This window comes from Ailuropoda melanoleuca, chromosome 4 (assembly GCF_002007445.2).
Source record: "Ailuropoda melanoleuca isolate Jingjing chromosome 4, ASM200744v2, whole genome shotgun sequence".
Classification (NCBI taxonomy): Eukaryota; Metazoa; Chordata; class Mammalia; order Carnivora; family Ursidae; genus Ailuropoda; species Ailuropoda melanoleuca.
Genome location: NC_048221.1, coordinates 27,960,035 through 27,985,069, shown reverse-complemented (window position 1 = coordinate 27,985,069; position 25,035 = coordinate 27,960,035). Strand labels below are relative to the sequence as shown.

At 38.3% G+C, this 25,035-nt stretch overlaps 1 protein-coding gene across 7 annotated transcripts in view; it reads left to right on the top strand.

Moving 5' to 3' along the window:
* The window catches only part of FHIT (fragile histidine triad diadenosine triphosphatase), a 1,448,934-nt gene that overhangs the window by 176,065 nt on the left and 1,247,834 nt on the right, over nucleotides 1-25,035 (top strand). Inside the window, exon 3 of one of the 7 annotated variants that reach the window (XM_034658575.1) lies at nucleotides 9,622-9,676. The exons of 5 other annotated variants lie outside the window; for them this stretch is intronic. The gene's annotated coding sequence lies outside the window, so the exon portion shown is untranslated. Of the gene's footprint in view, nucleotides 1-3,409; nucleotides 3,499-9,621; nucleotides 9,677-25,035 lie in introns of all 7 variants that reach the window. One more of the 7 variants, XM_034658574.1, reaches the window with a different exon arrangement.

Genomic DNA, 25,035 nt, shown 5'->3' with positions numbered 1-25,035 from the left:
AGTTATTAACATTATGGTGCCAAGAAAAAACAGTGACCATTTCCTCGATTACATGCTTTTTAACAAGGTAGATAGTCTTACTTGTTAAGAATATATCTTGCTTTATGAGACTTGATAAAACTGTTGTCATTTTAGATAGACAAATAAATTGGTGGTCCCTAAACGTACACATTTTTCCTAAATTGCTCCTTTGTACAAAATAAGGTTTCCACTGACTCTACTCGTTCTCAAGAGTATTTCCATTCCAACACATAGAAAACAAAAAGGCTAAGAAATTCTCTGGGTCTGTGAAACTTGATTTAGGTAATGGGTTACAGTAGACACTGGTAAATTCAATGTGGCTCTGAGTTTTGTAGAGTGATGAATGTTTTTTATTGTGGTTCAGCAAACATTTTAGGTCAGACACAATAATCTAACTTTTGTATTTTACTTCTTTTGAGACGGGTTTTATCCAAAGCAGGAAACTACCGTTCCATAACATCATAAGTTTAAACCTTCTTGTTACTGATTCCTTATATAAACCTAGATGTAGGACCATCATCAAAAAAGGGCTTAATTTGGACGTTCAAAGGGGAGAGTGAGGTTCCAAAAAATCCTGCAGTCTTATTCACCAAGATTCCAACCCACAGGATCTTACTTCACTCTGATGTTCCTTCCTCTCTATCGTAAGTAATGCTGCTTGGCTTCTGGAAAAAGAAGCTGGCTTTCAGAAGAATCAATGTGGTGCAACATTTTCTGTAGTAACCCATAGTCAAAAATCCCTCACAATAATTTTTTGAGAAGGCTAGGGAACAGGACAGCAAAATATAGTAAGAACGACTGTGGGAATTAAGTTTAAGACTTGACTGGTTTCTATATATATGTAGATCTCTCAGTAAAGACTTCATGGAGTGGCTGAAGAAACTTTCCTGAAAGTGTGGGAAATTCTGGTGTTTCTTACCAGCTACAAGTGTAGGCTTTGTAAATAGTAGTGCTATTAGGCGGTGAAACTGATCTGTGTTAAGTGCCACTCTAAATGTATTTCATGATTACCTCGGTATTTGAGGAATTGTGGCCCCATATCTATAGCCTTTATGATTTCTGTCATTTTCTCCTATCTTTACTATTACTTTCTTATTTTTTATTTAAGCAAATCTCTTTAAAGTTATTATGAAAAATCTTAAGTATGCAAATGTAGAGAGAAGAGTACAGTGGTTTTCATAACACCCAGCACATCATCAGGACAGGCTTCGTGGGCATACAGTCTGTGGAGTCGTGTAGTGCCCATGCATTATTAGGGTTCCACATTTGGTTTCACTCTCTACTGCCACTGTTTTTAAATTCTTAATTACTTATGAATTAGAGGACCTGCATTTTTATTTTGCATCAAGCCCTGCAAATTATGCATCTGATCCTATACCTGGAGTCAATAATTATCAAGATTTTTGCTACATTTTCTTCATCTCTTCCCTTTTAATTTTTCTCTCCTCCCCTTATGTCTGTTGTTTTCTTTCTTCTGAACTGTTTTAAAGCAAATCTCGAACATCACCTTACTCTGATGTGCTTCAGCTCTACAAAATATGGACATTTTTTTACTTAACCACAATGCCATTATCACATTTAATAAAATAAACAGTGATTATTTGGTATTATCTAACACTGCTTCACAATCACACTTCCCCAAATGACTTGAAAATGTCATTTACTGTTTTATTTTATTTTTTTTAATTACGAAGCTCAAGGGGTGCCTGGGCGGCTCAGTTGGTTAGTGTCTGCCTTGGGCTCTGTGTTGCATAATCCCAGGGTCCTGGGATCCAGCCCTGCCTCTGGCTCCCTGCTCAGCAGGGAGTCTGCTTCTCCTTCTCCCCTGCCCCTCCCCCTCCCCCCACTAGTGGTTTTTTTTTTTTCTCTCTCTCAAATGAATAAATAAAATCTTTCTAAAAAGAATTTTGAAGTTCAAACAAGGTCCGTATATTATGTGACACATGTCCCTTAAGTCTACTAATCCTGGAGAAATCCTATCGCTATTCCCACCTTCGACTAGTCGCAGGAACAGTGTCCCTTGTCCTATAGATGGTCCTGTGTGGGTTTTTTTTTGTTTGTTTTTTTTTTTTGTGATGGTATTATCTAACTTGTTCTTGCATCCTCCTTTTTTCGTATACCGGAAGCTATCTCTAGTTTTGATTTACTGTAAGTGTTCTTGGCAAGAATGCTTCATTGATGGTGCTCGATGCTTCCTACTGTGTTCATCAGGAGGCATCCACTGTGTTTGGAACCACTTTTCATGAGGCTAAGATTCATCAGTGGATTTGGCAGGGGACAGCCTGACCGCTCCATTGTAAAGTTCCCCATTAATTTTTCACACAACGATCTCTTCTATTGATTTTTATTATCTAAATCAATTATTTCATTACATGATTACAAAAATCATGATTTTTTAATTCTGTTATTTCTTTTTGTTTATTAATTAGTCTTTTTCTGTGAAGTACCTTCCCTAATTAACTAGAACTATTTGGAGCCCACTTTTTCTTTTTCTTTTCTTAGATTTCTCTTAAGCAATTATGTTAATTAGCTTGATATGCTAGTTATGTATTTTTAATACACTTGAAATTAGACACACGATTATTAAAATAAAAAAGGAAACCACTTATATATAATCCAGTGTCACCCGTTGTATTCCCAGTGGCATATGTGCCAGGTGTGGGCAAACATTATTTTCCCTGCTTTACAGATGAAGAAACAAAGGCATAGCATGGCTGAGCAACATTTCTTGAATAGGTCTTAAACTAGAACCCAAGTGTTTTGACACAGAGTCAATCTATAACCACCACAATCTAATAGCACTTTTCTGAGTGGCTGAAGTTTTGTACATTAAAAAGTCTGATTTTTGAGGTGGTACCAAGACGATGCTTTTATAATGGCAAGCCTGTGAGAAAGCCCAAAGCTCTCAGATAATTGATCTGTGTTCTCACTTTCAGCTGGTGCTGACTCCGTGACCAGTATGATTTATTGTGCTTTCAGGTTTAAATCAATAATCTGAGCATATTAGAGCCTGGATTGACCTAATAAACTTCTTAAACTTCCCAATCTAAGGCTTTGTAGCTTTTGGATGAAACATTAAAAAACTTCTTTTGCTTTTTCTTTGTCATCCTTAATGACATCGTCAATGACATCTCTGTAAGACAACAGATAGAAACCATCATTGTTTTTGAAAGGAAAGGCTATTTTGCACAAATCAGCCTAGTCAAGGCAGAAAGCTAAGTTTTCTTCAGGCAGATACCCCCCCAACCCCTTGAAGCACAGGAGGAACTTTTACCATGCCGTTGTGGAGTCCCTATAGCACAATCTGAACATTTAGTAGTGAAATTTAGATGCAGAAGTTTCGAGCATTGTCTCTGACCATTTCATTCTATTTGCCTTTCCATGGTAGTGGGATTAAAAGTCACGCTGAAGACCTTGGAGGGGTTCCATCTGTTGTGATGTACGTGCTAAACGTTATCGAGGAGCCACGGAAATGAGGTGGGAGAACTAGCTGGAGCAAAAGCAGAATCTACCTTGCAAATTTAATTTTTACTGGGAAGGTATTAAACTACCCTTGTTTGACAGTGATCTCTTCTTGGATAATATAGAGAAAGAAGATAGAAACATGTTAGTTGTTTTGCGTCATTTATGGAATTTTAAACTCTTTTTTTTTTTTTTTAAAGATTTTATTTATTTATTTGACAGAGATAGAGACAGTCAGTGAGAGAGGGAACACAAGCAGGGGGAGCGGGAGAGGAAGAAGCAGGCTCATAGCAGAGGAGCCTGATGTGGGGCTCGATCCCACAACGCCGGGATCACGCCCTGAGCCGAAGGCAGACGCTTAACCGCTATGCCACCCAGGCGCCCCTGGAATTTTAAACTCTTATGAGGAATTTAGTCTAATCAATTTGCAGGTAAGAAAACTCACACCCAACTAGTTTAAATAGTTTATCCCAAGATTATCAGCTAATTTGTTGTCGATCTACAACTAGAGCTCAAGTTTCCTGAGTTCCTCAGGTACTGTATCAATTAAAGCTATTTGATTGTAAGCAACAGAAACTGATTCTAACTTGAGCAGAAGAGTAATATATATAGGGTAGATTTAGAGTGGTTTACAAAGTCTTATGTCAATTTTATTAAAAATTTTTTTGGCGGGAAAGTGAGGAGTAGAAATTGTTAGGTAACAAGAAAGTGTATTTTAAATTTAAAAAATCATAACCATCATGAAGAGAATAAAAAATATATTACTTCAAAAAAGAGATCATGACCTGAGCTGAAACCAAGACTTGGGTGCTTAACTGACTGCACCACCCAGGCACCCCTATCTTTTCTTTTCTTTTTTTTTTTTTTTTTAATGGTTTTGGTCCATTAGGCCATTTCCACCTGTGGTTACTGTGAATAGTGCTGCTATGAACATGCATATACATTTATCTGTTTGAGTCCCTGCTTTCAGTTCTCTTAGGTACATTCCTAGGAGTGAAATTTCTGGGTCAAATGGTACTTCTGTTTAACTTTTTAAGAAACCATTCAGCCATGTTCTACTCAACCATTTTATTTTCCCACCAGCAACGAGTGATAGTTCCAATTTCTCTGCATCCTTGCCATTTTTAGTTATTTTCCATTAAAAAAATTATTACCATCCTAATTGGTGTGAATCGGTACCTCATTGTGGTTGTGATTTGCATTCCACTGTTGACTAATGATGTTGACATTTTTTATGTGCTTGTTGGCCATTTGTATATCTTCTCTGCAGAAATGTATATTCAAATCCTTTGATTTTTTTTTGTCTTTTTGTTGTTGAGTTATAAGAGTTCTTTACATACTCTGAATAGTAGTCCCTCATCAGATATATGATGAGCAAATATGTTCTCCCATTCTATAGGTTGTCTTTTCACTTTCTTAACAAGGTCCTTTGATGCACAAAAGTTTTTAATTTTGATGAAATGTAATTTATTTTTTCTTTTGTTGCTCATGCTTTGGTGTCATATGTAAGAATCCATTTCCAAATACAAGGGTCCTTACCCTTATGTTTTCTTCTAAGAGTTTTATGATTTTAGCTCATATTTAGATCATTGATTCATTTTGAATACATTTTTATATATGATGTGAGGTAGGAATCTAGTTGTCACAGCACAATTTATTAAGGAGACTTGGCACTCTTGTTGAAAATCAATTGATAGACGTGAATTTTTAGTGTAGATCATGAGACTTCAAAGATTATCTCCCTTGTGGAGTTTGCTTAGAGCCCTGCTATGCAGAAAGAATGGTGCTAGGCAGCAAATACAGCCTACCACATAGCCCATCCATTGACCCTTCTTACCGTGAAATTCTGATGTACACATACTTTCTTCTGTTGAAATTTAGCAATAGTGACTTGCAAGAATTTCACGCTTGTGAGTTTGTGAATTTGAGGTAATTATTAAAAGAAAGATCTGAGAGTCGAATGTAAGAAACATAGACAAAGTGGAAGGTAGAGTAAGAACAAGAGTCTTACTATTCAGCTTGTCTCCATGTTCTGTATATATGTTGGAAGCTTTCCTTCTATACCACGCTACCCCATTGAAATATAATGTGATGGGGCGCCTGGGTGGCACAGTGGTTAAGCGTCTGCCTTCGGCTCAGGGCGTGATCCTGGCGTTCGGGGATCGAGCCCCACGTCAGGCTCCTCTGCTGAGAGCCTGCTTCTTCCTCTCCCATTCCCCCTGCTTGTGTTCCCTCTCTCACTGACTGTCTCTATCTCTGTCAAATAAATCAATAAAATCTTTAAAAAAAAAAAAAAGAAATATAATGTGAGTACTATATGTAATTTTACATTTTCTACTAGCTACATTAAAGAGTAAAAAGAAGCAGATAAATTGGTTTTAATAATAGATTTTATTCAAAACATTACTTTTTCACCCTGTAATCAAATATTAAAAGTATTAACGAGATATTTTACTTTTTCTCATACTAAGTATTTAAAGTCTGTTTTTACACTTATAGCACATATCAATTTGGACTAGCTTCATTTCATGTGACTGGTGGCTGCTACATTGGACAGTACAGTTCTGTACCTGGGACTGGCAGACTTTTTCTGTAAAAGACCTGAGAACAAGTATTTTTGGCTTTCCAAGCCATGCAATCTCTGTAGCAATCATACAACTCTGCTTTTTAAATCAAAGGCAGCCATAGGTAATACGTAATCAAAGGAGTGTGGCTGTGTTCCAAGAAAACTCTATTTATAAAAATAGGTAGCAGTTCATATTTGGCTTGTGGGCCATAGTTTCCTGATCCCTATTCTAGGCAGTTCCTGTTAGCCCTGTCCTCCCCAGATGGGATCTTCTACCCTCCCCCTGCAGTTAATTCCCTAGGCCTATTAGCCCCTTTACCCATTTCGTATCTTGACATATCCAGCCTCTAGAAATGGGTTTTCTCTGCCATTTGTGCTTTTGTTGTATCTGAAAGGAGGTGAGATGGGGAGGAGTACTTCACATCTTGGTGGTGACTCCTGTGGGTGACTCTCAAGTGCTCCGGCCTCAAGATGGAGAATATAAAAGTTACTGTGTACATATGCCTGTGAAGATTCACCTTCTGCCAGTATGTCTCCTGTTCTGATTTCTCTAGCTGGCTCTCTAAATCCTTCCCACCCACAAATGACCTCTTCAGGTCTCCTCATTTTGGAAGGTTCCTAGCTCCAAGAGGCAGCTGTAAGGAGGTTGAAACTGCAACTGTGCCCATCACGTGGACAAGGCACTGTAGCGTGTACACTTCAGTGTTTTCCGCACTTGGCACAGTCCTTGCTCATAGGAGGTCCTCAACAAGGAAGTCCTCAGTAAGGAGGTCTGTATTTAATAAACAATGAAATAATAAAGCAGCTCTTGTTCTGGACTCCCATTGCTCACATTGGCAATAATTTAGTTGCTAAAACGTCCTCTTATATTCTGTAGCTTAAAAATGTTATACCCAGATGCATAAAAATGATGCTCCTTGATTTACTCACTTGCCGTGAGCATCTGAGCCATTAGTTACCAATGACCTGGCATGCCTTGATTTATTGTTCATTTGATTTAATTTACTGAAGGTGACCTTACTCTGTTTTTCTGCCAGAATTCTGGCTGGATCATGGTTGGTGGTGGTCCACAGGGAATAAATCACAGGCGATGGCTCTCGGTCATATTAGGACTGCCTCTTCAATATAACTTTGATGTGGTGAACATAGGCTTTGAGGCTGATAATGGCATTTTGTAGACAGGCTACAGTGACCTCTAGTTCTTAGAAATGTAGTTGGATTACCTGTAAGGTAATAACATTTTCAGTTGTGGGTAGAATTTGTCACTGTTTCTGGGAATTCTGGAAAAAACAACTTAAACAAACCCCCATGCCTTGATTTCCAAAGCTTTGGCATTTATCTGGGCCTGGGGGGTTAGGTTAAGAAAAAAAGTTTGGAACTATTAATCAGATTTCTACGTCTTCAAGAAATATATGTAAATTAGCAACAACACAATCACCAAGTTTTGAGGATGAGACACATAGACCGAGTTCCACTTTTCAGGCACTTGGATGACTAATTTGCATTCTTCAGGATTTGCTAAAAGAGTTTATAAAGAGTGTGGCTGCAGATTCTGTGTGGTAACCTGTAAGACCTTATGACTGTATATTAATGGAGACTTTGAAAGGTGTCTGAATTTTACAGTGATAAATTTTAATGACTTCTGTATGTGTATCATTAACAAGCTTCTGGTGGTTATCCAAACTTGTCAACAACACCATTTGCCAGTGCAGATAGTGTCCTTCTTCACCTGAATGTGACCTTGAATTAAAACAAATCGCTTTTGTTTATAGTCATTTTCTGCTGAACTAGAATAACTTTGAGATGGTGTTAAAGCATGTCTCTCCTCTGCTCAAAACCTTGCAAGGGCTCCTCATTTAACTCCAGGTAAAAGCCCAAATCCTTTCCAGTAAAAAAGGAGGCCCTTCCCCTGTTAGCATCCTATCCCTCTGATCTCCTACTGTTTTTCTCACCTTCCCCTCCCACAGCCACAGGAGCCCTCCTGGTGTTCCTCAAACACACTTGCCATAGAGCCTTTGCTCAAGCTTCTCCTTTGTCTTCTCCCTTTCTCCCTGCTGGCTAACAGCCCATCTCCTTTAATGTAACCTTTTCCATGAAGCCCACTAGATCCACCATAGTTAAAGTTCTAACTGTTCCTTTATTTCCAACATACGGTTTAATTTAATCACTTATTTTGTTTAGTGTGTGTCATCTGTCTCCATCCATCTAAGCTTCCTGAGTAAAAGACTCATTGTCTTCTTTCTTCAGTGATGTGTCCCAAGTGCCTAAATCAGCTCTACCTATTAGAAGTTTCTGTGATGATGCAAATGCATATGGTAGACACTAGTCACACATGCTAATGGAGCACTTAAAATGTGGTTGGTGCACACAAGCCCCCAAATTTTAATGTGATTTAATCTTAATTAATTGAAATTTAAACACCCCCATGCAGCTACTGGCTACTTATCATATTGGACAGTACAGATTTTGGAAGTTTATAGAGTGAATGAATGAATGTCTAGCTGTTTAGATCAGTGCTTCTTCTTCTTTTGTTTTTTTTTAAGATTTTATTTTTAAATAATCTCTATACCCAGTGTGGGGCTTGAACCCCCATCCCTCAATCAAGATCAAGAGTTGCACGCTCCACTGATTGAGCCAGCCAGGTGCCCCTCTAGATCAGTGTTTCTGAAACTTTAATATGGAAAGGATTCCTGAATTCCTCGGAATCTTGTTAAAAATGCAGATTCTGATTTAGGAGATCTAGGGTGGGGTCCGAGATTTTTTGTTTCTAACAGAATATCTCTGTACACTTTTAAGTTGCAAGACTTAGAGAACTAATATTGTCATGCTTTTCGTTTGTGTGTTTACTGAGATAAGCCAGGTGCTTCTTCATTTCCTGGACAAGAGACATTACTAAAAATTACCTCTCAGACCCAAATAACAGCCTATGTATCGAAAAGACTACAAGAAGAGAACAATTTATTCCCTTATCTGTGATAAGAATATGATTTTCTGTCCTGTTTCTCTTTAATTTGGTTAAATTCAGTTGTGGTTAATTTAGAAGATTTTTTTCTTCAATTCCGGTCGTTTTTATGCCAGTCTATAGCTGCCTAATGTGTGCACTTGACTTGGAATCTGTTTTCCCAGGTCACTGAAGATGTGTGCTAGTTACCCTTTACAAAGAATTCTCGAATTGTACTGGACTGTGCAGGTCTGAATCCTTCTATTATCTGAGATAGCTGGCTAAATCAAACTCTCACAGTAAAAAAAAAAACAAAAAAACAAAAAAAAACCTCAAAAAAACCCCACAACAACTCATCAGTCTTTTCCACTGTTATAATCACATTGTTCATCTACAGAATAAACATCACCCAGTTATTCCCTGAGGGAGGAGTTTAAATCTTGTTCATACACCTTATATTGCCTCAAATCTGTGGTCGTTCTTCTTAATTATCATGTATTCTTTTCCAGGTGGATTTTTGTCAGAGCAGTAAATCTTGGTGCAGATCAATTTGAGGTGTTGTTAGTATTTAACAACAATTAAGGTACTGATGAATATATGTAATATCGCCTGATTTATCATTCCCTTATAGGCTCTTCACAAATATATCAGAGGCACAATTTACAGAACCTGTCAGGAGACAAAGGGTAAGATCATCTTAAAAAGTCAGCTTTTCTTTTCCCAAAAGAGGATGAGGAAGAGGTTTGCATTTGAACACTTCCGCAGAAACCCTAGGCTCGTCTTCCAGCCTTAGCTGCTGTGGCCCTGCCTGGCCTGGGCCTGCATGAATGTTCAGGCATCTCAGGGCTACTAACTGGCCCCCAACACATCCTCTGTGTTTTTGACTTATTCTCTTTGCTCTGCTCTACCCAGTTCCTGCACCCTCCCCCCAACAGGACCACCTAAAGATTACCTTTTCAACACTCAAGGCTGACAACAATAATGATCGCAGTGGCGGGTAACATTTGTTGACCAGGGTGCCTGGGTGGCTCAGTGGGTTAAGCGTCTACCTTCGGCTCAGGTCATCATCTCAAGGTCCTGGGATCAAGCCCCGCATTGGGCTCCCTGCTCATAAGGGAGTCTGCTTCTCCCTCTACCCTCCCCCTGGCTTGTGATCTCTCTCTCTCTCATGCTGTCTTTCGCTTTCTCTCAAATACATAAAATCTTTTAAAAAAAATCTGTTGACCACTTTTGTGTACCAGACACTGTGCTAAGCACTTTATGTATGTTGTCTCATTTGACCCTTACTGCAATGCTCTGAGCCAGGAGTTACTATCCTCTGTGCCAAGATGAAGAAACCGAGGTTTAGAGAAGCCAAATAATTTGCCCGTGTTCATGTGGTTAGGGAGTGGGGGAGCCTGGGTTTGAGCCCAGGCTTTCTGATTCTAAAATCCTTCTTCCTATTAACTCTATTGTGCTGCCCAGACTTCTCCCTGGGAGTTTCCTCCTTCCTCTTGATTGCTTTGAGGCAAATGACATTGGTGTCATTCATTAACTGGGACCTGGGAATCCTAAGATCAGTGTTTCTGAAACTAACATGACTCTCTCCCAGCCCTCTCCTAGCACTTTGTACCCACCAGTGCCATTCCCCTCATGTTACACCTTTATGTGGTTGTTCTCCCTACTCAGGGGTCTTGGATATAGTTTACTTGTCTTTGTAACTCCAGTGTTTTCATGAATCGCACAAAGCTATCTTGACTTTCCCTAATTTGTTTTTCTATATAGTAAATTTTCCATAATAATGGCAGAACCTGTAGCCATGCGCTGACTTCATAATCACGTAAAGGGGAATATTCACTCCATGTACCATATTTAAATATAATAATCCAATTGGGTAGACCCAACTGAAGCGAAAACCTTTTACAGCCCAACTTCAGTGCTTTGAAGACGAGCCTGGGGGCTCTGCTGAGAGCTTTTAGGTACCTTGTAGTTTAAAACAATGGTCAGTCTGGTGGTGTGCTGGTAAATGTTTAAATTCTTTCTCTCCAGGAAAGAAGTGTCTCTGTGTGTGTGTGTGTGTGTGTGTGTGTGTGTGTGCGCGTGTGCGCGCGTGTGTGCGTGTGTGCACATGTATGTGTTTATTATCAATTTTACTGCATAAAAGATGTCTAGCCTATAACTTATAAATAATAAAATAATCACTACTCTTTATTTCAAATTCCGGATAGCCAATCAATTCTCATACAAAACTTGTGCTGATTTTGTCAAACTCTTATATCCACAGCCAGTCTGTGTTTGCAGTTGATGAACAAGTGCCATTCTGTCACAAATACTGTATAATAGTTTTAAATCCTGGAAAAATACGGCATTAATTTTGTTTATTCCACTCAGAATATAACCACTACAGATGTGGCCCACTTTAAATTTAATCTGCATGTTCTCTATCACTCTCAAATCAACAAAAGAATATACAGCTGTGATTTGTGACATTTGCCTGTTTGGCTGATGTCAAGCTACCCATGTGACTTCACTGAAAGTGAATTGGGAAGAGAAGCACAGAAGCACCCCCTTAGCCAGCATCTCCACCATACAGATGTAACAGATGCAGATAAACCTTAAGAGTACGGATAATAATAAAATGATTAGGAAGGGATGAGCTTTGTGTATTTATTACCTTTAAAAACATTTTTATTGAGGGGCACCTGACTGGCTCAGTTGGTGGAGCATGTGACTCCTGATCTCAGGGTTGTGAGTTTCCATAGATTGCTTAAACATAAAATCTTAAAAAATACAAATTTATTTAATTGGAAGTTTTATATTATAATTTACATAGTTATATAACCTAATGTTTAATAATGGCTGTGTTTAACAGCTAGCTTGCAAAATTCCTGAAGTTCAACCCTAGGCTCCTGTAAACCTAGAGGTAGTTCAGCATGCCACGGGATCAGTCTGTTGCCTGGCGGACTGGGGAGGCCTCCATCCATTCCATCCCGAAGATGTGACCAGAGGCTCTTGGTCTTGTCACGAGACCGGAGGCTCTTGGTCTTGTCACAAGAAAGAATTCAAGGACAGACACAATACAGGGGATGAGTAGACAAACAGGAAAGTTTATTAAAGTAAAAGTACACTCAGAGAGCGAGAGAGAGTGAGCAAGAGAGCTGTGCACACTGGAGTTTGGGTTTGTATCTTTAATTGACAGTTGTTGACGGGGTGAAATATTCATTACTTGGGCCGGGGATTTTTTGGAAGCCAGGTTTTGTGCTTTTTTCTTTCTTATTTGGTCAGGGGTTTCCAGCCTACTTTGTCTGCCATCTTGGGCCGTCAGGTTTGAGCCCCTGTCTTGGGGTTTTGTTTTGGAGTGCTGCCAGGACAGACCTCTGACTTTAGTTGGCCGTGACTTCCTCTTTGCTGGCATCCTGTTATAAGACCTCACTTGCTGAAACTAACTAACAAGTCCTACTCAAAAGTGGTGTTTGGTTATCCGACTTGGGCATGGGGAGGTTGAGGCTTGAATTTCAGCCCTGCCTTTTACTTTCAGCTTATAGGGTAAATTAATTACTGTTTGTTACAAACAACTGTAAGTTACAAACCATTTTATAAGTCTTAAGATTTCCCAGATCGGTATAATGCTAAGTGAAATAAGTCAGTCAGAGAAAGACAAATATCATATGATCTCACTCAAATGTGGAATTTAGGAAACAAAACACACAAACAGAGAAAAAAAGGAGACAAATGGAAAAAAATCCAAACACAGGCTCTTAACTACACAGAACAAACTGGCGGCTCCCAGAGGGGAGGTGGTGGTGGGGATGGGTGAAATAGGTGAAGGGGATTAAGAGGACACTTATTTTTTTTTTTTTTAAAGATTTTTTTATTTTTATTTATTTGACAGAGATAGAGACAGCCATCGAGAGAGGGAACACAAGCAGGGGGAGTGGGAGAGGAAGAAGCAGGCTCATAGCGGAGGAGCCTGATGTGGGGCTCGATCCCATAACGCCGGGATCACGCCCTGAGCCGAAGGCAGACGCTTAACTGCTGTGCCACCCAGGCGCCCCTAAGAGGACACTTATGATGAGCACTGAGTAACGTACAGAACTGTAGAATCTTTATGTTGTACACTGAAACTAATAAAACACCGTATGTTAATTATACTTCAATTAAAAAAAAAAAAAGATTTCTCAGATCAGGCCGGACAGATGAAAATAAAGTACGGCTGATACTGTTGAGTCTTCTCTTCAAGCCAGGCCCTGTGCTAAGAACTTCACATGCATCATCTTGCCTAGACTTCTTAGGAGATGAATATTACCACTGCTCTCATTCTAAAGAAGGGAAAACCAGGGTTTAGCAAGAGTCAGCGCCCTGGTCGGTACTGGTGGTGGGACTCAGAGCCTTGCCCCAGAAACACTCATGGCTTCTGCTGAGGAAAGCAGAGATGAGCGGAAGAGACAGAAAGCAGAGGAAGAGTACAAAGCACTCTGTTTTAATCATCCTTCTCTTTTATCCTCCTCCTCCATTTTTCTTTCTGATGTGGGTATGGTGGTGGGAGAATGTCCCTTTCTTCCCCCCGAGTGTAAAATAACTACATGCTTGTTGCAGAACAACAGGAAATTTACAGAAGCATAGAGGTAGAAATAAAAATAACTTCTGATTTTATCACCCAGAGGTAACCAAGATTTTAACTTTTAGGAGTATTTATCAATAAATTTTGAGTCCATAACATACGAAATGTAAATAATAGGGGTGCTTGGATGGCTCAGTTGGTTAAGTGTCAGACTCTTGGTTTCCACTCAGGTTATGATCTTATGGGTCATGAGATTGAGCCCTGTGTGGGGCTTCATGCTCAGCAGGGAGTCTGCTTGAAGATTCTCTCCCTTTGCCCCTCCCCTGACTCAACTCTTTCTGAAATAAATAAATCTTTAAAAAATGTAAGTAATATATAATACAGTAAATATCAACATATACTTTTATTTATTGAACAGTTACTTAACTTTCTATTGTTACTTCCTGAGTTTGGAAAGAATAATCCTTTTCAGAGCTGTAGTCCTTGACTATTTGGAAAATAACTTAGGGGCTGGAACTACAGAAACAGAAGCTGCATATACTCACCATATCCTTTCCTATTTATTGCAGTCTTTTCCCACTGAAGATAGCCTCCAGATATATTAGCTAGCAGCATATGAGTAGTTTGAGCTTAACTTCTTTTTTTTTTTTTTTTTTAAAGATTTTATTTATTTATTTGACAGAGATAGAGACAGCCAGCGAGAGAGGGAACACAAGCAGGGGGAGTGGGAGAGGAAGAAGCAGGCTCACAGCAGAGGAGCCTGATGTGGGGCTCGATCCCAGAACGCCGGGATCACGCCCTGAGCCGAAGGCAGACGCTTAACTGCTGTGCCACCCAGGCGCCCCTGAGCTTAACTTCTGTTTCTTACCTTTTTTCATATCCTGGTAGACAGAAAGTAGGAGAGTCAACATTTGGACGGTCCAAATATTCACTATGTATTTCCTGAATAATTTCATATTTGATCTAGTATTGAGAATACTTGCTATTATATCCATGTGTGATGTGTAAATCTGAATTCTTCTGAATTCTGTTAGTGCCTGTTGACAAGGAAGAAAGGAAAGATTTCCACATCAGAAATGTTTATAGTTCAAAAGGGAAAACCAAACCAAAATTCATAGCAGGGGTCAGGCTAGATTTTCACACATCTAATAGGGTGGAGACATTGCCCATGAAGAACAAAATCATATGGAGTGACATTTGGTCACTGACCTAACTAAGGGTACTTCTGGGGCCTTTAATCTACTGCGGCAACAATTGTATTTGACCACAGTCGGTAAAACGTTTCCCCTTTTTACATTCAGTTATGTGACCATTGGAACCATTTAATAAGCTTGGCCCTGGAGCTCATGATATATAGGTCCTATGTGGTTTGGCCTAATAAATCCTTATCCCGTCTTGGTCTTCAGATGTTTAACAGGTCATATTCTGTGAAAAAAATGTTTTTAGATTTTTCATGTAAGATTATGTGGTTATTTTCTTGTTTAAGGTGACCAAGCTCTATGAAGTTGGAAAAATAATGTTTGATTGGGAAATAGAGGGTAGAGAGAAGGCAAAGAAGGGGTATTTTGTATTGCATTGCTAAATATAGGCAAGGTGATGCTTAAAACATAATGTTTATAGCTTTTATGACCATTGTCTTGAAAAAAATGGCATACAGAATGGTTAGGGCTCAAAGAAGACAAACTGTCTTTTTGCACATTAACCCGAGTTGCTATAAAGACTGTTTCCTGAGAAACTGTAGTGGTTACTAACAGAAGCAATGGTCTAGTGTATTTATTTTATAGCATTTTGTTAATAGCGATGATCACATTTTGTTCTAAAGATAAATTTTTAAAATCATAAAATTTGTTCTCTTTTGAAATGTTTTGATAATTTGATTTAAATTACGGCTTTGTTATGGTATAGATTCAGTCAGCATTGCTAGAATATTTCAGCGTTATATGTTTAGTGATAACAAGCTTCTCTATGATCTGTTTTTCTTTCTTTATCCATGCTTTGTTCCACACATGTAACCACAAACCCATAATTATATAGATTTTTTTTCCTTAAAAAGAAAAAGAAAAGCCAGACAGAAGCTCTTCCCGTCAGAAATAAAACTCAGCCTTACCAGAGAATTTAAAGCTTAGTAGAAGTCTTAGCTGGGCCTCTTTAGAGACCTCAGTGTATCCGTTTTCTACTGTTGAGTTGAAGAAAGTATTTAGAGTTTGCTTCTCTATTGTTTGATTAGGTTTTCTTTTAGGGAGAACAGGGTTGAACTTCATATAAAAAAGGCTTAGTATCATATCTATTTTTGTAAAAGTGAGTCCTTTGGAGTTTAGTCTTCCTCCTTTTTCCTCCTCAGAAACAGATTTATAAGACTGACTCTGTGTAGGTCATGTGCAAAGACACTTTGATGACAAGAATAAAACCTTCGTGTGCCACAGTATCTCTTGTGTTCTGTTTGCATCATAAATTTCATTTTATAATATATGTCATATTATCCCATTTTTTACCCCCAATTTATGATTGGCTTTTATGAGACTGTCCAAGATGAAAATCCTATGAATAAATGAAGATGTTATCTTAGATGTTCCTTTTACTCTGTTGCCGGGGGACTAGGCATCCAGACTTGAATAGAACAAGAAATGACAGCTTTTCTCAGAGAGTTCTGAATAGGAATGGGAGAGACGTTCCTGGCAGCCAGCTCCTGGACAACACTTAAAGCTATAGAGAAAACAATCTCCTTTTGCACTAGGACACTAAAGTATAAAGAGAGTTAAATGTGCTGCATGACATCATACTACCCAGAATATGAGTGTGAAAGAACATACAAGACACTAAATTTTTGGAATCTCATTAGATCCTGCTAAAACAGCAGTTCCTGTTCCCACATGCAGTCATCCATTAGACTTCCTAGTCAATATGTTGAAGAGACTCAAAATATACTTATTGATTGGTCTTACTTTCAAAATGTACTATTGGCTTGCTCATTCTTTCCTCCCTCCCTCCTGCATGCCCCTACCACACGTAGAATAGTACCTTGTAAGGGTCAAAGGATAAAAAAATAAATAAATAAATAAAAACAGGGCTGAATCATTTTATATTGGGGACTTACCAAAACAGTTTTAAATCCAACTAATAAAAGTTCTTTATAACCAATCTTAACTGTTTGAACTAATCTCCAATATATCTTATAACATACTGCATATTCTAGACAAACAATACACATACAGCTAATTATGAGGTAGACAGGGGTGCATTGTAGTGTATAGATCAGAGGTTTTATCGATTAAAAAATAAGCATATAGATCCCTTCCCAGACAGTTTCCTCCTACGGAAGGCCAGGACAGCCTAATTTTTCTGCTAGGTAAAAACAGGAAAACCAAACTTCAAATCAGAAATTGTCATTTAATGTAATTGTTCATGCCTTATTTATTCCATTACAGTGAGGATGACTGCTGGTCTGTCTAATTTAGAATCTCAGTGCTATTCTGTCCAGTATATTGTCTTTAAGGTTGATCAGCTGTGCGATGGAGCTGAACCATTTGTGTTTTACTGAAGACCAGACACATCAAAAGAGAATAAGAACCCCAGGGACAATGGAAGTAGTTACAACAGAGGTTTCAGTGTGAACAGGTATTTGTCCTGTGCATGAGACAAATATTCACCCCCCGCCCCATGCCAAAGAAAAAAGTATAAATAGGTGATTAAACTAGGCATGCTGTGATATATAATTTATTTTCAGTGTTGCTCATCTGGTTTAGTAGCAAAGGGAGAATAGTAGAAAGATTATTTTACCTTATCTTAGTGACTTAAAAATCTTTGCTTTGGGGGGCACCTGAGTAGCTTAGTTGGTTAAGCATCTGTCTTTAGCTCAGGTTTTGATCTCAGGGCTCTGGAATCGAGCCCTGCGTCCTGTCCTGTGCTCCCTGCTCAGCAGGGAGTCTACTTCCCCCTCTCCCTCTGTCTTCTCCCCTCTGCTCATGCTCTGTCTCTGTTTCTCTCAAATAAATAAATAAAATCTTTATTAAAAAAAATCTTTGCTTTGGACTCTCGTTGCTGGAATGATATATCATGTTGGTGGACTCTTCCTTATGGATATCTGACTGACGGACAGTCTCGTGGGCCTGAAGGAGGTTTGTTTCACAGTTAAATCTCTTTTGTCTTTAAAGTTAGGAAAATCAAAATTAAATTAGCTATTTGGAGAAACGAAAAATTGGACATTTACTTTTCCTTCAAACTAATGTAAGTGGTAAATGTACATGGCATTTAAATTCCTTAACAGCAAGTTAGTTTGCCATTTGCTCACAAATAAAGGTTCTAGAATTTTCCTGCATCTTTCCTAAATTGGAAACAAAACAAAACACAATCAAAAGCTTTATTTTTTCATCATCCGTCACATATGTCATGGAGCTGTATTGGTGATGGCCTCTTCTGGAGTCAGAGAAATATGTATTAGAATCCTGTTTCCATCACTGGCTAGTTGGTTGACTACTGGAAAATTATTTACCCTTTCTCAGCTTCAGTTTCACAGTCTGTAACATGAAGATGATGAAAGTACTTACCTGAAGGATTGTTACAAGATTAAATTGGATAATGCGTATATATACTGCCTGCCACATGGTAAGTGTTCAATAAATAATTGTTATTTTTAGGATTGTTATTAATCTGTCTTAGAGCTCTAGTCCTATTGCTGAGTTCCAGTAGGGCTGTTGCTATTTGCTCCCTGCCCCCCATCTTCTTTTTTCCTTTTTGGTCAACTGCCCAAATTTGAAATGTTCTGTTACCATCCCTCCCAATATTCTGTGGCAGTTTTCTTGTGCATCCACTTCTGCATGAGGCAGGCATTCCTTTTCAGTATCAGCTGATTATTTCTTGTGATTCTGAGAGATATTATAGATTAAATCAATGCCTTTATTGAAAAAGATAATGTTCTTCCATTACAAAATTCTTCACAGTGTTATTTCAGCAAATCATTCATTCATTCATTCATTCATTCATTCATTCATTCATTCATTTTTTAAGCATCTGGGGAGTGTATTAGAAACCAAAATGACAAAATTGAATGAATCCTGGACCTTGTCTTGAGGGAGTCTAATGTGAGCTCAGATATGTCCCTAATCATGGCTGATAGAAGTACAAGTTTTCTGAATGAGACGCCTGGTTCATACAAAGGGAACAAACAAAACTGTCATGGGAAATATAGCCTAAGTTTTTCAAAATTTGTGTTGCCAGCCTTCATCATTCTTGAATGTATCTAGAAGTTGCCTTAACAATATCCATAACTTTTTTTCAGCCCATCTTCTAATTAAACTTGTTTCCCTTCAATGAATGTTCAGAATAATTAAAGCACACACGCACATTATTATTTTCAGTGTTCTCATTACTTGTATTGCAATAGGATTGTTTTTGTAATATTTTGCCCTTGCACGTGTACAGGTCAGCTCTTGTGGGAAAACCCAGCGTCTACATCCTTGTAATTTGCTTCTGTATTCCTATCATTGTACAGGCTTCCAGAACATAATCATGTTTATAAATTGCTCGGGTTCCTCCTATGAACTTGCCTTTAGTTTGTGCACACACAGATAATTCACAGGTAGAGTACTCCTCTGGGGAGCCAAGTTTATACTCTATGGTTGCTATGAAAAGCCAGGTGCTCATTTCGTTAGTGATGGAGCTGTGCAACTGAGGGTTCTTGGATACCCTAATGCCCTAAGTCAGATTTCTCACAGAAAGAAACACTGAACAGACACAAAGTCTGGTTTCTGTATACCTGGATAGTTTCAGTCTCTTATCCATAAATGGCCCATTATCAGTAAGCAACTTTGAGGAAATCAGGCAACATAAATGTATTTTTGTTTAAACAGCTCCTAAATGGTAAGTTCCCAAATCCCCTGTGTCTTTCCAACAATGCTTATGCTGAAATGAGCATTTCTTTGTCCTATTCTGTTTCTTTGTTCTACTCGCTCACTTACTGTTTTGGCAATTTGGTACTTACTTTTGTTGTTTCCTTGTTTTCTACCCTAGGGATAAACTCTTTATTATTTTTTTAAAAAAATCTATGTTCCATTAATCACCAGATTCCCATTAATCATTCATCATCTTCCCTTTTCCTCCACTTCTCATCCCTCTGGCTTTATTCCATGCACCTGCTTCTTAAATGGTGGTTAATATGATAAGAGGCCTTGCCTAGGAAATCAGGTGGCTTATCAGCTTTCAGATAATTTCTTAAATGTATTTACGCCCTTTTTATGAGAGCACGTCTTCTTTGGACCCGCTTCCTTCTGTTTGGAAGAGGCCTGGCACATGACAGATGTTCACAGGAACCTGTGAGAGTAGACAAGTGGAGGAGAAATCTCAGATTGGTTATGTCTTTGAACGGCTTAGTGAACAGTCTTCAACACTTACTAGATTGACCAAATTTTTTAAAAGAGGAAAAAAAGTCCCTTTGAAGATATGTATCGCTCTTTGGTGCTTTGACCAATGCTAGTTCTCCAGAAAGTTCTGGCCTCTTTCCCTGCTTTTCATCCCACTTGACCCTCAAGTAAACGTTTGTCAAGTCTCTATGCTCCATATTCAAAGCCAGGAACTCAAAGCCACTATCTTAAAGTAGAATACAAAGGGGAGGGGGACTGGGATTAAACCATATTTGTTTATGCCCTTTACCTGCTTCCTTATTCTAACAACCAGGAGTAGAACCCCATCATATTGTGTTCAGCTGAAAGCACAAAATTGCTAATCGGCATCAAGTTCCAGAGTGCTGGTTTGCTTTAAAACAAACAAACAGAAAGCGTAGTGACATTCCTGAAGGCATGCCTCCAAGTTCTTAATGTAATTACTTCCTGGTTCCTGAGATGTGATTAATTAGATAAAAAGAGATCAAGCAGAATCAAAAGGATAGAAGAGATTTTTTTTTTTTTGAATGGGGGTGACTCTGGGGTTCAGAGCCATGAGAAGTCGCTCAATCCAGGGACACAGACATCTCCACCAGCCCACCAACTAAAAAACTCCTGAAAGTTACGAGGAGAAAGGTGAGCTGGAGGGTTAAAAAAGGATTTTTTTCCCCTCGAGCCTGCAGGATGTTTTCTTAATTTATTTCCAGCCTCGTTTTTCTCTACCTGGGGATGTCTGGTTTAACGGACATCAAGGCCATTTTATTGAAATATTTGCAGATTCTTGATCAAGCGCTTAGACTGACATACTTTTCTTATTGTTACTGCTTAATTAAATTCCCCTCTGACAGCTGACCACCATGTCAGGCCCCATTTTGTCTGGGAGCTCCTTTGATTTAGAAGAAGCACCTTATCTGGCAACCTTACCCTTTGTACCTCCTTTTTACAAATACCCTTTAACAAGCTTTGAGATGAGGGAAAAGAGGATCACTTAAAATTCCCCATAACTTTTTTTTTTTTCTTTTTAAATGGGCTGAGTTGTGAAGTTGTGAAAGCCTAGGACTACAGATTAATGTAGCTCTCGAGCCTCCGGGCTGCGGAAAGTATCTCTCTACCTACATTTTTTTATTTCACTACCCCTTGACCTCCCCCACATGCATTTTATCCTCTCCTGGGCAGCAAGGAGTAAATAGTGTTGCTTGCCAGAAACAAAGAATACAAGGGAAGGGAAATTAATGAATATCCATAAGTTTTCTAGTCATAAGTAAAGAATCATGGAATTTCATTGCTGGAATGAACCTTAAAGATTAGACACTGGATTTTCAGCCTTTTGTCTGTCCCCTTGGAAGGAGAGAACACAAATCCCCACAGCAGGAATTCTCAGTTGATTGCGATGTGGATGTAGCCATGCGGCTTGAGTCAGAATCTGGAAGGTCATGCTGGGCGTGGATATTATGTCAGGAAAAAAATTTACCCCTTGGGACATGGCCCTTTGCACCTGCCCTCCTTGCCTCCTTTCCTGCACCTGCTCGAATCATTGGTTTAGAGCAACCTTCTCATTTACAGATAAGAAAATGGAGTTCCATAGAGAGGTCGAGGGCCTGAATAAAGATCATTAGACCTTAAGAAATACTTTGGCCCCCTTGTTTCCTTAGGCATTTCTTGTCGCAGAGTGAAAACCATGACAGAAATCTGGCTGATTGCTGTTGGGACAAGAATGTGTTGAACAATAGGCATCCTGTCCTCCGATGAAAAATTATTTGTGTTCTCATCCTGTTGTGAATTAGTGGGAACACTTAGCCTTGCTGTGTTTGAAAAGGCCCTGCTGCTAGGAGCTGCCCACCTTCTTCTCTGCCATCATAACTCTTTCCTCGCCTCCCCCTTTTTGTTTTCTCTCTCCAAGTTTCTTTTCTTGCCATGCTCAGCTCGATCACATATTTGTGAAGCCACTTTTTTAAAAAAGGATTATTCCTGGAAATCTGCTACAGAATCAAAGCAACACGTTTGTATTTTAGACTTAAAAAGTGAAAAGCCTGCAAATGGAATGCAGCGATGAATTTTTATAATCATAAAGCCACATTTCAGAAGCACTAGAGGAGATTGCTGTTTCAAAGAACCACGTGATGAGTCTTATGGTAAAACAAGTAATTAGTATCATGTTTGGACCCCAGCTATTCCCAAAGCCAATTTCTAAGGGGACTGGATCACAGGGCAAATGTGAAAGTAGAGCTGGGAAAGCACACACTCCAATTCCAGAAATAATAGGAAGACAGGAGTAACAAAGCAGAGAGCTCCCGTTCCTTTGCTTTCTAAGCTTTGAAAGACTTTTGGGAAAAAAAATTCAAAGTTTTCATCCTAAATTTAAAGAAATGCAAAGAACATTATTTTTGGCATATTATAAAAATTAAATGGTTAAATCATTTTTAAAGTATATTCATTTAGAATCTCAATGCTATAATAATTGGTTTCTCGACATTGTCTATTAAACAAGTTCTTTACTGGTTGAATGTTGTATATCTTTCCTTCTTCTTTTTTAATTCATATTTTCATTTGCTTTCCTCACAGAATGTTATCAATGTAAAATGCTTAAAGGTTTTTCTTGATCATCTTATAGTCCCAGAACAAAAAAAAAAAGAAATTCCTGAATCCATCATCCTCTAAGTTCCAAAGTTACATCTGAATTTTGTTATTACTATTATTGTTGGCACAGATCGAAACCACAAATATGTAACAAACATTGAGTACTATTAAATGTAACAAGTAAGTGTATTGGATCTTTATTAATAAGATGGACAAGGTTGCTTTTTTCAAAATAGTTTTTTTTTTTAAAGATTATTTATTTATTTATTTGACAGAGATAGAGACAGCCAGAGAGAGTGGGAACACAAGCAGGGGGAGTGGGAGAGGAAGAAGCAGGCTCATAGCGGAGGAGTCTGATGTGGGGCTCGATCCCATAACGCCGGGATCACGCCCTGAGCCGAAGGCAAACGCTTAACCGCTGTGCCACCCAGGCGCCTCCAAAATAGTTTTTATATCATTTATTTTGGGAATGAGACAGGGTTTAGTACAATTCCAATTTTTCATTTTTTTTAGAAGTAAACGTTGAAAAATTTTTCTTATATAGTAAGTAGATGAGATTGGAGAGATTTTTATGTTATTGAATTTTTTAAACTCCCCAGTTTTATGCAAAAACATCACATAATAATTTCCCAGCACCATCAAGTTACTTTTTGTGATTCATCCTTTGACAACTCAATTAGTTCTCCATAATTTTGTTGCAAGGAAAAAAACTGACTTGCGAAAGGATTTACTAATCAGTTGCATGAAACATTTACTTTCTCTGTTTCTGGGAAGTATACCAGAGTCTGCCCAAAGCTTCTCAACTGCCCATGAATTGTACTTGTTTTTTGTCTTAGAGACACCATATTGAACTGATATGCTCAGAGTTGGGAAAGTAGAAATATTCCAAAGTTCAATACAACTCTACAGATTTTTTGTTTGTTTTGGACAAATGCTTTACCTTATCACATGCTTTAAATATATTTCATCAAAACCTTGGAGCTGCAGGTTTAGCTCAAGTATATGGAAAATGTCTACCATATAACCTACTTTGGGAGACTTATTTGCTGAAATCATCTAGGTCAGGTTTATTTTCTGCTTGGTTAATTTTTTTACATTCAAATAAACTTTCTCATGGGTCTCCGAAAGACTTATCCTTCTCTTCTGAATTCTCAGTCTACAATGGATTGCTAGATATGATGAGAGGGTTGCAATAGTCTGCCCCTGGAAGAAATAAGGCACCTCCATTGTTGGTATTTCTTATCGATTCCCTTTTTGCTCTGCTCTCATGGGACTTTTCTTCAAGAGCTGTATATTCCTTGACAATGGCTTGCAAATGAAAAGGCAGGGTCTTTAAATAGAAATTGTCATCCCCATGACTCCTTGACTTACAAGTGCATTCTCAGATCAATTTTAGGAAAGAAGTTGAGCATCTGGAAATTGATTCTCTTAAAAATATCTGATTTTGTGAACTCTGGTTGAAGACCACTGTTACAAAATCTGTAAAAATCAGAAGAATGAAGATACAGAATAGCCTAAGGACGTTTGGTGTATTGATGATCAATTTTAACCCCCTTCATATGTTTTGAGGAATTCAGTAATGGAGGCTCGTATCGTGATCTGGATTCATCAACAACAGTTTAATTATGAGGATAAATTTCTGCCCAAGAAAGCATTTTAGATTAATTTCCATGCAATGTAAGGAAGCTAAAAATAAAAGGTAAACTCTTTGATACTGAAAGTTGTAAATCCTTGGAATTCATGTCTTTTGCACCTAGTTCTTATGACGAAATATTCTATACATTGTCACAAATAGGAACCACTTCAGGATCAGTTTTCTGGGATTCTATAACCACATTTGTAAAGAATTTAGAAAATTTTCTAAGCTCATACAAGAAACCTACTATAATCTAAGTCTAAGAACTGATAAATAAGTCAGTGCATGTAATTGCCCACAGCCTATTACTTCAAGGTTTCTACTTTGTGGATAGGAAGGAAGCATTAGATGGTCACCTCAAGAAAACAGAAAATTTTCATATTAGAGACTGTGAATCAAAATTATTTTATCTTTCCAATCATGTGTCATTATGCCATGACTCCTATATATACTGAGAATTCAATGGAATTATATAGATTATATTTTTATGCTTCGACTTTATATAAAACATAGAACTGTCAGCTTCCTGTATCATTTCCTCATCCCTACATAATTCTGCTCCAATGAGAAATATTCTAATGCATCTTGGAACCAAATAACTTATTTTGTATGCAGTTAAACTGGTGGTATAAGAAATATCAGAAAGAACTTCATGCCTCTTACATGATTAGCTGACTCAGTACTGACAGTCCTGAAGGTAAGCTTATGGTCTTAGGGTGCATTACTGTGCAGGTATTTACAGTGTCTCCCTTGGTTATTAGACAGAACAGAATGCCAAGCTTAACTCCCCTTGGTTGGTTGGTCCAGATTGACCCACCCAGATGCTAAGTGGCTATGTGTGATACTTAACCTCCCTAAACTTTAGTTTCTTCGTCTGAAAAGTGGGATGACTGCATAGGATTATTGAGTGAAATAAAT